We start from the raw sequence: 13,462 nt of genomic DNA on the forward strand, positions 1-13,462 counted from the left end.
GCACGCGACCGCGTTATCCCCGCCCCCTCCTCTGTTTAGCCGTGCGGACCCCGCGGCTCGGGAAGGAGAGTGACTCGGCCAAGGTCTCGCGTGGGGCCGAGGGCGCGGCGGCCGGACCGCAAGGCGGGAAGGGCAGGTGCTGCCCCGGTGCGCACCCTGCCCGGCCTCGCACTTGGCCAAGTTCAGAAAATCCCCTTTCCCGACTCTTCCCTGCAGGCCCGGGGAGGGAGGTCCGCCAGCGTCCCCCCCCCCCCCCCCCAAGCGCGGGGAGCCGGAGGTTGCAGCCTGGGGGGCGACTCTGGGGCGAACTTCTCCAGCACCCCGTTCTCTAGGGACTCGGGGCCCCAGGGACCGCCGCTGTCCCGGGGTCCGGGAGCGCCCCCGGGGAAAGCGCCCTGGGCCGGGGCCAAAGCCGCACGCCTCGGGCCCTGCAGGGGGCGCTGCGGAGGGAGCGGCGCGAGACCCTCCCCCACCGCACCCCGTGGGCCGCCTCCCCCGTCCCACCCGCGGGCAGCTCCGGGTGTATAAAGAGCGGCGTCCGAGGCGCGCAGGGAGCCTTGGACGCCCTGGCCTGGGAGGTGTGCCAGACCCGCGCTCTCCGTCCAGTGTTCCGCGCGCCCCCCACTTGGAGGTCTGTGAGTTGTGCAGCTCCTGCTGGGGCGGGTGGGCTGGTGGGGCTGAGGGTCCGCCAGGGCGTTCTGCAGGGGCTGGGGAGCTCTGAGGGTCTGTGCTTGGGACGTCGGTCTCAAGGATGGGGTGAGATGGGTGGGGCTCCACATTCTCCCCTCTCTTCTCTCTCTCTCTCCCCCACTAACCCAGCATTTCCTGTGCTTCTCACTGGGAAATACCACTTTGGGGATGCTTGAAAGATCCTAACCGTGGGCCCAACTCCAGTTCCACTAGAATCTGCAGAAAAACCGCACTTAAAAAAAAAAAATCAGCGCTCCCAGATGATTCTTGTTAGCGGTTGAATCCAGCAGATTCGCTGCCTTCCGAATTGCAGCCGGTCTGGCCTTGATGCTGGTATTCTAGGAACACACACACACACACACACGGGAAAGAGGGCCACTGAACTTCAGGATCACACAGGCAGGCAGGGCGGGCTCCACGTGGATCTGGAAGCACCACTTAGTTATGCTGATAATGTGTTAAACCAGTTAAAAGCTGAGGGGCGCCTGTCGTGCGGAGAGGCGTGTGTTTCATCAGTCTGGGGGTTGTGCGTGTTGATAGCCCAGGGAGATAAGGTGCCTTATGCCACCGCCTGTTGATGACAGCCCACTTTTCTTCCTGACCCTTACAAATTAAACAGAAATGAAAAAAACCTCAAGCAGGCTGAGAGCCCTGCTAGTCGGGAGGATGCCAGCGTCTCTTTGCGTTCATGAGCTGCAGGTGCACCGGCTAAGACAGTGTGGGGATTCCCTGCAGAGCCCGGCCTCGCCTGCTGGAAGCTTTCTCCTCGTCCAGGGAGCTGCTGGGGATCCTGCCGCTCGAGGAAAAGCTTGGCTTGCAGAGAAATACTGAGAACCCCAAGGCAGGAAGTGGTTCCTTCTAGCGTGAAGAAGCATGGTTTAGATTGGCGGCAAACTGGCCGGGATTCGGCACAGGGAAGGGAAGCTGTTAGTAAACTCTTTGGCACCTGTTATTTTTCCATTGGTTTGCTTTGCTTAAAGATACTGTTTCCGAATTGTTTCAGGGCTGGGCTTTGCTGAAAGCCGGTTCGGTGGCAGGGTGTGAAAGAAGTTGTGAGTTCTTGCAAGGAAGCGCAGTGTTTGGTTGATGCCTTCCCATGGAGATAGCTACTGCTGATGGATGCTTGTGTGCCAGGCGCCGTAGCAGCACTGATCTCATGGAATCGTAATTGCTCATGAGAGAGGTAATTGTGGTGCCTGCTTGCTTGGTCTAGAAGGCAGCTGAGGTTCAGAGAAGTTAAGCGACTTGCCCAGGGTCACACAGCTAGCGAGTGGTGAAATGCACTCCCTCATCTGCCTGATGCCAAGCACCCTGACCCATCCTGTTTTTTTCTTTCCCATGGACAAAAGCTCTTTGCTGGAGTCAGATTTCTGGTGGGACCCAAGGCTCTCAGAGAAGTAAATATTTATCGTTGTCTTTTTGAAGAAAACATAAACTGACCTTTTGCAAAAGTAAAATAACGTGTGCTGCTTGTCCCTTGGGGGGGACGATGATCTGGTTGGGGGCTGGCGACCTTAGGTGGGCTGTCGTCCAGAGAGTCCCCAAGGTGCGCCAGCTGGCCTGGTAAACACCGTGTTTTTTTTATTGTCACATCTGAAAGAGGCATGCTATTCCGTACAAGGTATTTGTCAGGGATTTATCGTGACTCTGCTGGTGGGAGGGCGGAGATGGAGCAAACATGCCCATGTATGGTAGTGTTTTCCATGAGGCCACCCTGGCCGCCCTCACCATTGCCCAGCCTTGCACGGCAGCCCCGTGGGCCCTGCCCCTGCTGGAACCACTGGAGGAGACTGCAGGAGAGGACATTCGGGAAGAAACAGGAATTGCATTTTCCTACCCTTCTCTTCTTTTGAAAAAAAAAAAATTATTTTTTGGTGTTCATGGAGGAGGTGGGGGTAGAGTTATCTTTCCACAGTGCACTGGATCCCAAACAGGTGGATTTTACGCTGTTGGCACCATTGCGGCTCATTCTGAGACTGGATGTGCTTCCGACTTTTCTGGAAAACCAAGAGCAATGTTAAACCCATTAGAGTCATGGAAGGGCACAAGCAAATTTCAGGATGAGCTACTCTGCCTTCCCTTAACCTCAGTTTGCCCCTCTGTGGAATGGGGTTAATGAGAAGAGCCGGTGGTGGTTGAGCATGTTGGCCAGCAACATGTTAAACCCTTCATGGGCATTATCTCGTTCAGTCTTCAAGACAACCCCGTGGAGCGATGACCTTGTTGCTGGACCTCATCTACCGTTGTGGAGTCTGAATGACTGGCGTAAGGGAGCACCCAGCAGCTGGGAAGGAAGACGGGAATCTGCAAACCACGTTCTGTTACCTCCTGAGCCTGAAGGGTTGCCCTTGGGAGAGAGTTAGAGGAGATCAATTGTATGAAGGGTTCAGCTCAGCGCCTGGTCACTGGCGACCTTCCAACATGACCAGAGCTTGCTCGGGGCAGCGCAGCGAGTACTCGGCAGAAGCAGACAGGCTCTTGGGTGACCTCTGCACAAAGGAGAGACTCGTTCCTAATCTGACTTTAGAGTCCTCTATTTTCCTAGCCCAATCCCTACCTGTAATACCAGAGTGTGGGGTGCCATTTATTTATTTATTTATTTATTTATTTTGGACAGGCAGAGTTAGACAGTGAGAGACAGAGAGAAAGGTCTGCCTTCCACATTGGTTCACTCTCCAAATGGCCACCATGGCCGGCGTGCTGCGCCGATCCCAAGCCAGGAGCCAGGTGCTTCCTCCTGGTCTCCCACGCCAGTACAGGGCCCAAGCACTTGGGCCATCCTCCACTGCACTCCCGAGCCACAGCAGAGAGCTGGACTGGAAGAGGAGCAACCAGGACTAGAATCTGGCGCCCCAACCGGGATTAGAACCCAGGGTGCCGGCGCCGCAGGCGGAGGATTAGCCTAGTGAGCCGCGGTGTCCGCCATGCCATTTATGTTAATAAATTCGCAATATTAATAAGCTGTGGGTTCTTGCCTAATATTCGGAGAAGAATTCTGGGTACTGGCACAAATAAATGAGGCAGCATGACAAATTTAAGCTTTTTATTTAGTGAGAGAAATGCCTCTTAGAGTGAGGGCCCTGTCTAAGAAGAATCTGGATTTATAGCGAGCACCAGGAGCCAGCCATGTGGAGGAGCACGCAGGCTGGAAGCATGGGGCGGGTGTCCCAAAGGCTGTACGCCCCAGAGGTGCAAGGCATCAAAAAGCCACAAGGCTGGGCCCACTGCGTCCCAGGCCTTTAATCCACTTCCAAAGGGGAGTGGCTAATTAGTCTGATTGGCAGGTGGGCACGCAGGTGTGGCCAGGTAGGGGCATGAGGGCGTGGTCTTCCAGCTCACAGACCTGATTATCCTGTATGTTTGCCTGTAACACCTGGGCTCCAAGCAGGGCTGAGAAACTTGAGCTCTGTTGCATCCAGGCATCTTTCCCTGTGGTTTCGATCACATCTGGGATCTATGTGGGTCCCCCTGGTACCTGGAGGGGCACGTCTGCCCAGGAGCCGCTTGTCTGGCTGGCCTTAGTGGGCCTTTCCACCTCCAGAGGCTCCACCCTCTGCCCTTGACCTTTAAGTGACCATGGCCACATGAAGGAGGAAGGAGAGGGCAGGCCGGGTGGGCATTACAAGGTGCTCCGGTGTGTGTGTTGGGGAGGGGGGAGCAAGAAGGCACGGAGGTGTCTCTGACCTGCCTCTCTGAGAGGCAGCCCTCGTCAAGGTCACCGGGAAAGGGACTTGGGACCTACGGCTCCCTCATGCACGCTTGGCCTGGCCCTGTTCAGGGCACAGTTGGCCCTGTACCCTGTGAGTTGCACGTCTGTGATTCAAACAGCTGTGGCTCTCTGCACATCCTGCCCCTTTTCCTGTAAGGGACGTGAACACCCGCAGGGTTTGGTATCCCCTGTGGATCCTGCAACCAACCGCACTCGGATACCAAGGGCCAGCGCTGCCCAGGCCTCCCTCCCCTGGGGAAGCAGTAGATAATGCAGAATGTCCATAGGGCCCAGGGTCTCGGGCCACTGGGGGCCGCCGGAGACATTGCCCACTGCGGATGGAGACTCACTCCCCACCTCGCTCCCCTCCTCCACATCGCCTCTCATGATTGCCATTAGTCTGAGGGTTTCAAGATGTTCATGGGAAATGGAATGAAAAGATTGTCTACAAATTTTTTTTCTTTGAGAAACAGAGAGAGAGAGGGAGGCTTCCCATCCACTGGTTCACTCCCTAAAATGTCTCAAGTCCTGGCTGGGCTGAGACCAAAACTGAGAGCTGGCAACTCAATCCGGGTCTCCCACGTGGGTGGCAGAACCCAACGCCCCAAGCCATCACCACTGCCTCCCAGGCTCTGCTTAGCAGGCAGCTGGAGTCAGGGGCAGGAGCTGGGTATTGAACCCTGGTCCTGCAGGTGCTGTGACCACTAAGCCAGACGCCTGCCCCACTAGGTTGATTTCAGTGCTAACTGAGATCCATGCGTGTCGAGGAGGCTTCAGAAGTTCATGGCAATGCATTGTATGAGCATATCCAGGGGCTTTAACATTTTTTTGGAGCAGCAGAAGGTCAGTTTTCACTTCTGTTTTCCATGAATGTGTGCAGGCCCCTCATGCTCTTACAGTCTTGGCGATTTTTTTCTAAATGAAATCTTCCTGTTTAGCCCAAATGTTGCCATCCTGGGTTCTTCCACTCCATTACATGCCCTCCCTCCGCTCCCTTCTGTGTCAACATATGTTAGCCTTTTTTTTTTTTTTTTTGGACAGGCAGAGTTAGGGAGAGAGAGAGAGACAGAGAGAAAGGTCTTCCTTCCATTGGTTCGCCCTCCAAATGGCCGCTACGGCCAGCGCTGCACCAATCAGGTGCTTCTCCTGGTCTCCCATGGGGTGCAGGGCCCAAGCACTTGGGCCATCCTCCACTGCACTCCCTGGCCATAGCAGAGAGCTGGCCTGGAAGAGGGGCAGCTGGGACAGAACCGGCGCCCCGACCGGGACTAGAACCCAGTGTGCTTGTGCCGCAGGCGGAGGATTAGCCAAGTGAGCTGCGGCGCCGGCCACCTTTTTTCTTGTCTGCTTCCCAGCCCTCTGTCACATGGACATACAACACGGTGCTTAACCCATTTCTGAAACAAAGCAGTGCATGCCATCATTTCTCACAAGTATTTTTTTTTTTAAAGATTTATTTATTTATTTGAAAGACAGTTACAGAGAGGCAGAGAGAGAGAGAGGTCTTGCATCTGCTGGTTCACTCCCCAAATGGCCACAATGGCTGGAGCTCTGCCAGTCTGAAGCCAGGAGCCAGGAGCTTCTTCCAGATCTCACATGTCCGTGCAGGGGCCCAAGCACTGAGGCCATCTTCCACTGCTTTCCCAGGCCATAGCAGAGAGCTGGATCGGAAGTGGAGCAGCTGGGACTCGAACTGGTGCTCATATGGGATGCCAGCACCGCAGGCAGCAGCTTTACCCGCTACGCCTCACCTATGGCCCCTCTCACAAGTCTTGCTTCAGAATATGTCCTTGCACAAATCAAATATCCCTTACTTGAAAATCTTGGGATGAGAGTGTTTCATGTTTCAGATTTGGAGGAGGGGAGTTCTGGAATATGTGCACAAAAGAGTAGTTGAAAAAAATTTCATGGAAAAGGGAATTACAAAATAATACAGGTTTTCCATAAACTTTCTGACTCTCCTTGTAATGAGACATCTTTGAGAAGGGACCCGAATTAAAACAAGGAATCCATCTGTGTTTCATCCCTGCTTTTCCACACTCCTGAAGGCCACTTTGTACCATGCCTTCGGTGTGCGTGCATTTAAGTGCAGTGGGTCATGGGAGGTCAGGGGTGGAAGTTTCCACTCCTGGTGTCCTGTTGGCTCTCAGAAAGTTTTGGGTTTCAGATTTTCACATGAGGGATGCTCACCCTGAATATGGATTTTTGTCCCATACTGTGAAATCGCCGATGGCGGTTGCTAAGGTGAAGTCTTGCGCATCAAAAATTGACAGCTGTCGCTGTGCAGTCCTCGGAGGAGGTGGCCGAGTCCAGCCTCCGACGGTCCCGGCCATGGTGTGAGCTGCACTTAGCTTACGCTGTGCCGTGTGGAAGGTGCGAGACTCCAAACACAACGGGGCTCTTAAGGCCGCAAAGAGCAGTCCTCCGTCTTCTAGAAGCTTCCGCCACTGGGGCGACTTTAACCCTTGCTGTCCAAGGCCTCTTGGTTAGGAGGAAAGGGTGATTGAGGTGACTGAGTGAACGAATCTGCTTCTGGAGTTACCTTGGAAATGAGCCGTCTTCCAAGGAGGCAGGCAGGTGCGTTCTTGATGTCCGGCTTCCTGGGGACCGCGCCCTTGGGATGTGGCGAGAAAGGTGTGGATGTCAGGGGCAGGTGCAGTGGGGACAGGGCCCCAGAGCAAGAAACCACTTTCTGTGAAGAATAAACTGGGTGTGGGACAGATCCGGGTTCAAATCTTGACTCCAGTTTTTACAAGCAAGGGCCTGTGGTTTACCTTTCAGGACCTTGGTAGTTAGAGCAAGAAAATGGGAATGACAGTGCCACCTCCTGGAACCCTGATGGGACACCGTGAGTTGGTGTAAGTGGCAAACTGTCCGATAAATACAGCGACTGTTACTGACAGCAGATTCAGAGTCCAGATGGCCTCCGGGGTGGGCTGGGGGCTGGAGAACCAATGCGCTTAGTGTGTCTGGCCCCTCTCCCTCCTGCACAGTTTGGTGTCTCCCCCACCTGGAGGAGGCCTTGGGCTTGGATCCCCCCAGCAGCGGACCTGCCTGCTGGTTTGCGGGTGCCCCCAGGAGCTCGCTCGCCGACGGCTCAGTGGCCTTGGGGTTTGTCTGTCCGTGCCAGCGTCTCAATCAGGGGCTCTGGCAGGGCAGCTGCAGACTGGGCCAGAGGGTGTGCAAATCCTGTGGGTGCTGAGGAGCTTAGTCCATTTGTCCTCTGTGCTGAGGTGGAGAGAGCATGAGCTCTGTGGTCCCCGAGTTCCTCTGGGGTCAATAAAACTGGTGATAAAAGGATTGAAGGCATCTGGGCTGTCTCCCTCGGCCCAGGGTCAAACATTTGGTCTTTTTTTTTTTTTTTTTTTTTTTTAAGATTTATTAATTTATTTGAAAGGTGGAGTAAGAGAGAGAGAGAGAGAGGAGGAGAGACGGAGATCTTTCATCAGCTGGTTCACTCCCCAAATGGCCACACTGGCCAGGGCTGTGCCAGGCTGAAGCCAGGAGCTTCTTCTGGGTCACCCATGTGGGTGCAGGGACCCAGGGGCTTGGGCCATGTTCGGCTGCTTTCCCAGGCACAGTAGTAGGGAGCTGGATTGAAAGTGGCACAGCCAGGACTTGAATTGGAGTCCATGTGGAATGCTGGTCCTGCAAGCTGTGGCTTAACCACTGTGCCACAGTGCCAGCCCCGAGCCTTTGGTCTTGGATCACAGGTGTCTTTAGGCGACAGAGCTAGGCCGGCCCACCATGGCTTTTTCCCAAGGGAAAATGCAAGGCCCAGAGATGGAGAGAGCGACCTTCCCGGAGTCGGCCTGCAAGTTCCAGGGCCCTGTGGTCTTCCAGAGCTAATATGTGGCGTGTGTGTGCACAAGGAGGGGAGCAGTGAGCTCCTGGTGAGGAAGCCGGGACGGGTCGGGCACCGTGGCTGTGGCACACAGAGGCGTCAGATGTTGCTAATGCTGGTGGTGACAGACGCCTCGGCTTTGATCAAAGCACTCCAGGACCGGCCTGGACGGTGACCCACGCTGGTGTCCGGCAGTGCGGGTGATAATCCTGAGATGTCCTCTCGGCCCTCGGCGCTGCTGCCGAGCCCCGGCCGCGGGAGGAGGAGGAGGAGGACCGGGGTAGCGAGGGAGCGAGCTGGACCCCTCTGGGACGATGGTCTCTGCTCTGCCGCGCTCCCAGGCCACCTGTCTGCCCGTGCGCCTTCATGTGACACTCTGGTGACCACAGCCCTCAGCTTCCATCACCTTGTCCCAGACGGCCCTTGTTTGTGCGCCAAAGCTGGGATTCTCAACCGGGGACGTTCGGCCAACCTCTTGCCCCCACCAGGGGACATCTGGCAAAGTCGGGAGTCATCCTCACAAGGAGAAGGCAGGGACCACAGCAGGGCTGGCCCTGGGGCTGGGCTCCGTGGGCACGGGTGCCACCTCATGGGCTGCTTCTGTCCGTGCTGTGCCTCTCCGGAGGCCTGACCTGACGCCGTTTGCCTTTCTGTCCCCCCCTCCCCCCCCATCGTTCAGAAAACTCCAGCCTCCCGGTGCGTGCTAAGCCCGGGTCCTCACAGCGGCAGGAAGCAGTGGGCAGGCACCATCCAGGCTGCTGGAACTGAACTGGGAGGAGGCTTCTCCTAGGGCCTTTGAGGGGGATTGAACGATACAAAGAAAGACTTGGTGACTGTCATTCCCGGGGCCAGTCCAGTTGTCTCCGGTACCTGTGAGATGGTTCCAGGACCCCTCTGCACACGCCAGTCCCTTTTGTAAATGGTGTAGCATTTCCGTGTAACTTTACATCATGTCCTGATTGCTTAGCAGGCCCAATACCATGGGATGCTGTCTCAGTAGTTGTTGGAGTAAATTATTGAGGGAGTGGTGGCAGGGGGGAAAAGTCTACGTGGTCAGCACACAGGCCATCTTTTAAAAAATATTTCCCATCTGCATTGGTTGGATCCACGGATGCAGAACCTGTGGCTCCCCAGGGAAGCCTGGGTTGTTAGTGTGCTGGCCTCACTGAGCTTTCTCAAGCGTGGGTCTGTGGCCACGTGGCGTTTGGGGGCCTCAGATTCACTTGGATGTCCTCATGGCATGGAGGGTGGGCACTGTGCCGTCCCTTCCAAATGGGTGTGACCGCAGAGCTGTGTGTGAGGAACTTCTCCACCTCCCTGCTCCCCCCCACCACCAAATGTTTGAGGGGCTCAGGAGCCCACTCTGGGAAACGATGCTCTAGCATGAACCCCAGCTTCTCAAGCCTTTGACCAAAGCAGACTTCACACGTCGTAACTGTCAGAGGCTTCCAAGCCGTGGGGAGCGAGCCAGCGAGCCTCTCTCCTTTTTTGGACAGAGACCGAATCTTTGCACTTGAATTTGTTTATTTGCGCGTCTTAGACAGGGGCCTGGCAGTGGGGATCCATGTGGCCCCTTATTTTTTGGTTGTGTTTTGTGCTGCTTTTTCCTGACATTTAAGGCAACTCCTGAGCATGGCGTGAGAAAGGCTAAACTATACTTGCCACTCCTGCACTGTGCAAAGAGTGAAAGGGGTAAATTCTATGTGAGGTGGATTTTAAGCACATTTCCAGATAAACAAGGAAAGAAAAATGAAGTGACTGTATATCCAGCAAAGGACAGAGGACTTCACAAACCTCATGGGAAAACAGAATTAAAAGATAAGTTTGGGGATGGACGTTAGGCGTAGTAGATAAGATGCCCGAGTTCCCCCTAAGATGCATCCCATCCCCAGCTCCACCTTCTGACCCTGCTCCCTACAAAGGCCCAGCCTGGGCAGCCGCAGGGGACAGCCCAGCTAACGGGGTCCCTGTCGCCCTCCTGGGAAACCCGTTTTGAGTTCCTGGCTCCAGCCCTGGGCCTTGAAAGTATGTAGGGGGTTAACCCATGGATGGAAGCTCTGTCTTTCTCGTCGCCTCTCTGCCCCTCAAATAAATTTAATTTCGAAAAACTTAATGATAAGTTTATTTTGGTAGGAAAAATTTTTGAAATCCATGCATAGTTCTTGCATAGCACATATTTTTCATGAACTTCTTGAAGATTCCTCTTTGGCATGGTTTTCCAGAACGGACCCAAACCTTTCATTTGACAGTATCTTGCTCACAGGCAGTGGGTGTGCAGCTTGGTGAGTGTACCCAGTGGGCACACAAGGGCCAGGAAACTGAATGCCACCCCACGAGTCACTGTGTCCCTAAGGGTCGTTCCTCCTCTGGTCTCTGTCCCCGTAGAATGGTCTTGCTGGTTTTGGACCTCATCTGAGCGGGCTCCGAGGGCACATGTTGGTCGTGTCCTGCCCCTGTGTCAGGAGTGTGTCTGAGACGTTGGCCCGGAGCCATAGCTGATGTAATCTGATTCGGGGCCATGCTGACTTCTAATATGCACCCCGACACTCAAGGGAGTGCTCAATTATTGACTGATCGATTTTTTTTTTTTTATTTATTTGAAAGAAAGGCAAGGGGAGAGAGGAAGAAAGGAGGGAGAGAGAGGCCGACCGACTGAACTATGGGAGTGGGGAGAGTGTGACACTGAGACCCTGTGGGAGATGACACAGTGTCTGCATGAACGCCAAGTAGAGGAGGAATGGAGACGGAGAGAACAGCCACCCCTGGGTCACTTTCCAAATGCCCAAGACAGCCAAGACTAGGCCACGTTGAAACCAGAAGCCAGGAGCTCAAAGCAGGTCTCCATGTCACGGCCAGGAGCCGACTGCCTGAGCTCTGAACAGCGATTAGCAGGGTCTGCATCAGCAGGAAGCAGGAGTCAGGAGCTGGAGGCCGGCTTCAAACCCAGGCACGCGCTGATGGACGGGGTGGTGCCCACCTGGCGTCTTCCCTGTCGTTCATGGCAAATACCCAGCTGATCTATCCATCTTGGGTGAGAGGCTCCAGAATCAGACTCAAGTTTAAAGAGGATTTTAAAAATATTTATTTCTTTGAAGGCAGAGTTAGAAATAGGGGTACAGAGAAAGAGATCTCCCATCTGCTGTTCACCCCCCAAATGGCTGCAACAGCCGTAGCTGGGCCAGGCTGAAGCCAGGAGCCAGAAGCTTTACCCGGGTCTCCCACATGGGTGCAGGGGCCCAAGCACTCAGGCCATCTTCCATGGCTTTCCCAAGCGCGTTAGCAGGGAGCTGGATCAGAAGTGGAGCAGCCGGGACTCAAACCAGCGCCCGTCTGGGATGCTGGGATCATAGGTAGTGGCTTAACTTGTTATGCCACAGACTCGAGTTTAGATGGCAGCTCTGCCGCCTCTTAGCTGTGTGACCTTGGAGGGAATTGCTTCACCTGTCTGCTCCTCAGTGTCTGTATCTGCAGGTGCAGCTGGCTCTGAGCTCCCAGCACTGCTGCGGGCAGAAAGCTGGATCCCGGATGTGACAGAGGCCCGGTGGGAGGTGACGCCGCACCTGCGTGCGTTCCTAGTAGAAGGAGGGCTCACGGGTCAACATTGTAATCCAGGCAGTCTTCAGAATAGGATGTGTGCAGGATGAAAAAGCTAGGCATGGACTTCAGAAATTTTCGCAGCAGAGTAAAGTTAGGATTTCGTGCTGTGTCTCCACAAGCTTTTGGAAGTACCTTTAGGTTATTGTTGCGGAGGGCACTGTCGGGCACCTGCAGAAGTACAGAGTGGGGCATCGCATGGGGAGCCCTCGCCCAGTGACCGCTCAGTCCAGGGCCAGGCTGGCTTCAGTTTCACCCCGTTCGCTTCCTCCCCGCCCTGATGGTGGGCAGTGAGTCCCGGCTGTCTGGTTTCCCTTGTAAATACTCCCCAGGACCTCAGAAAGGCCGGGACTCTGTAAGTATGCAAAAGCCGCCGTAGCATCCTCAGGCCGAAGAGTGTAGCGATGTTCCTGCTCGTCTCGTAATTCTGTTTTTGGGAGAGGGGTGAGTTCAGATAAAACTGTCTTCTAACTCCACTTACGTTATTGACATTTTAAATTTAATTTTATAAAATATTTATTTTATTGATTTGAAAGAGTTAGAGACAGAGAGAAATCTTGCACCCTATGATTCAAATGGTTGCAATGGCTGGGTCTGGGCTAGGCCGGAGCCAGGAGCTTCATCTGGGCCTCCCATGTGGGTGGCATGGGAATGCTTGGGCCATCTTTCACTGCCTTTTCCAGGCCACTGGCAGGGAGCTGCATTGGAAGTGGAGCAGCTGAGACTTGAACCGATGCCCACAGGGGATGCCGGCATCACAGGCAGAGGTTTAACCTGCTACGCCACAGCGCTGGCCCCTCCTTAGAGTTCTTTGTTTGGCTTTTTGAATGGCGTGATGACTCAGATTTAGGGAATGCTTCACTTATGTTTCCATCTTTGTTTATTTGAAAGGAAGAAAGGCATCGAGAAGGAGAGACAGAGGTCTTCCATTCGCTGGTTCACTCCCCCAAATACCTGCAACAGCCAGGGCTAAGGCCAGGCTACACCTGAGAATCAGGAAATAGATCCAAGCCTCCCACATCGGTGGTAGGGATCCCAGTACCTGAGCCACTGCCCGCTGCCTCCTAGGGCGGGCATTAGCAGGAACTGGAAGCGGAAGCGGAGCCGGAGAGCAAACCCAGGCATTCTGATCTGGGATGCAGGCATCCCCAGTGGCGTCTCGGTCCCCGTGCCGAACACCTGCCTGTCCATCTTCCTAGCAAATCGGCGCCTAGGCCAGGTCTCCTGGGAGAAATAGCCATCTCTTCGGAGCAGAGAGCTTCTGGTTTTTGTTGTTGTTGTTCTCACCCTTGAGAGAGAGAGAGAGATAGGCACTGGAGTATCTGCCCCCTTCCCCCAGCCCCTTCCTTTCAAACCCTGTGTCACGCACCAGGTCCCTGTCTCCGGGGCTGGCTGTTTTTGGCTGTGGGGGCCCAGGCAAGGGCTGTAAGGTTTAGCCCTTTCCTGTGGGGGATCATCTTGGTGAATTCAAAGGAGCTGGGAATTGTGTGCTGACGTAGGGATATCAGCAGCATAGCAGGTCCTGGTTAGCCGCGCGTCCTAACTCGGCAGGTGCCTTCATTCTCGGGAGCACAGCAGCAGCCGGTTGGGGAGAGATGGCGCAGGTTGGAGGAGCCGGGTGAGAG

The 13,462-nt window shown here is 54.9% G+C and overlaps 1 protein-coding gene across 2 annotated transcripts in view; it reads left to right on the forward strand.

The window, feature by feature from the left end:
* The first annotated feature begins 562 nt into the window (after positions 1–562).
* Positions 563–13,462, forward strand: part of MYH11 (myosin heavy chain 11) — a 106,454-nt gene continuing 93,554 nt past the window's right edge. For both annotated transcript variants that reach the window (XM_062180504.1, XM_062180505.1), the window contains exon 1: positions 563–631. The gene's annotated coding sequence lies outside the window, so the exon portion shown is untranslated. The remainder of the gene's footprint in view (positions 632–13,462) is intronic.

Source organism: Lepus europaeus, chromosome 21, assembly GCF_033115175.1.
Source record: "Lepus europaeus isolate LE1 chromosome 21, mLepTim1.pri, whole genome shotgun sequence".
NCBI classification, from domain to species: Eukaryota; Metazoa; Chordata; class Mammalia; order Lagomorpha; family Leporidae; genus Lepus; species Lepus europaeus.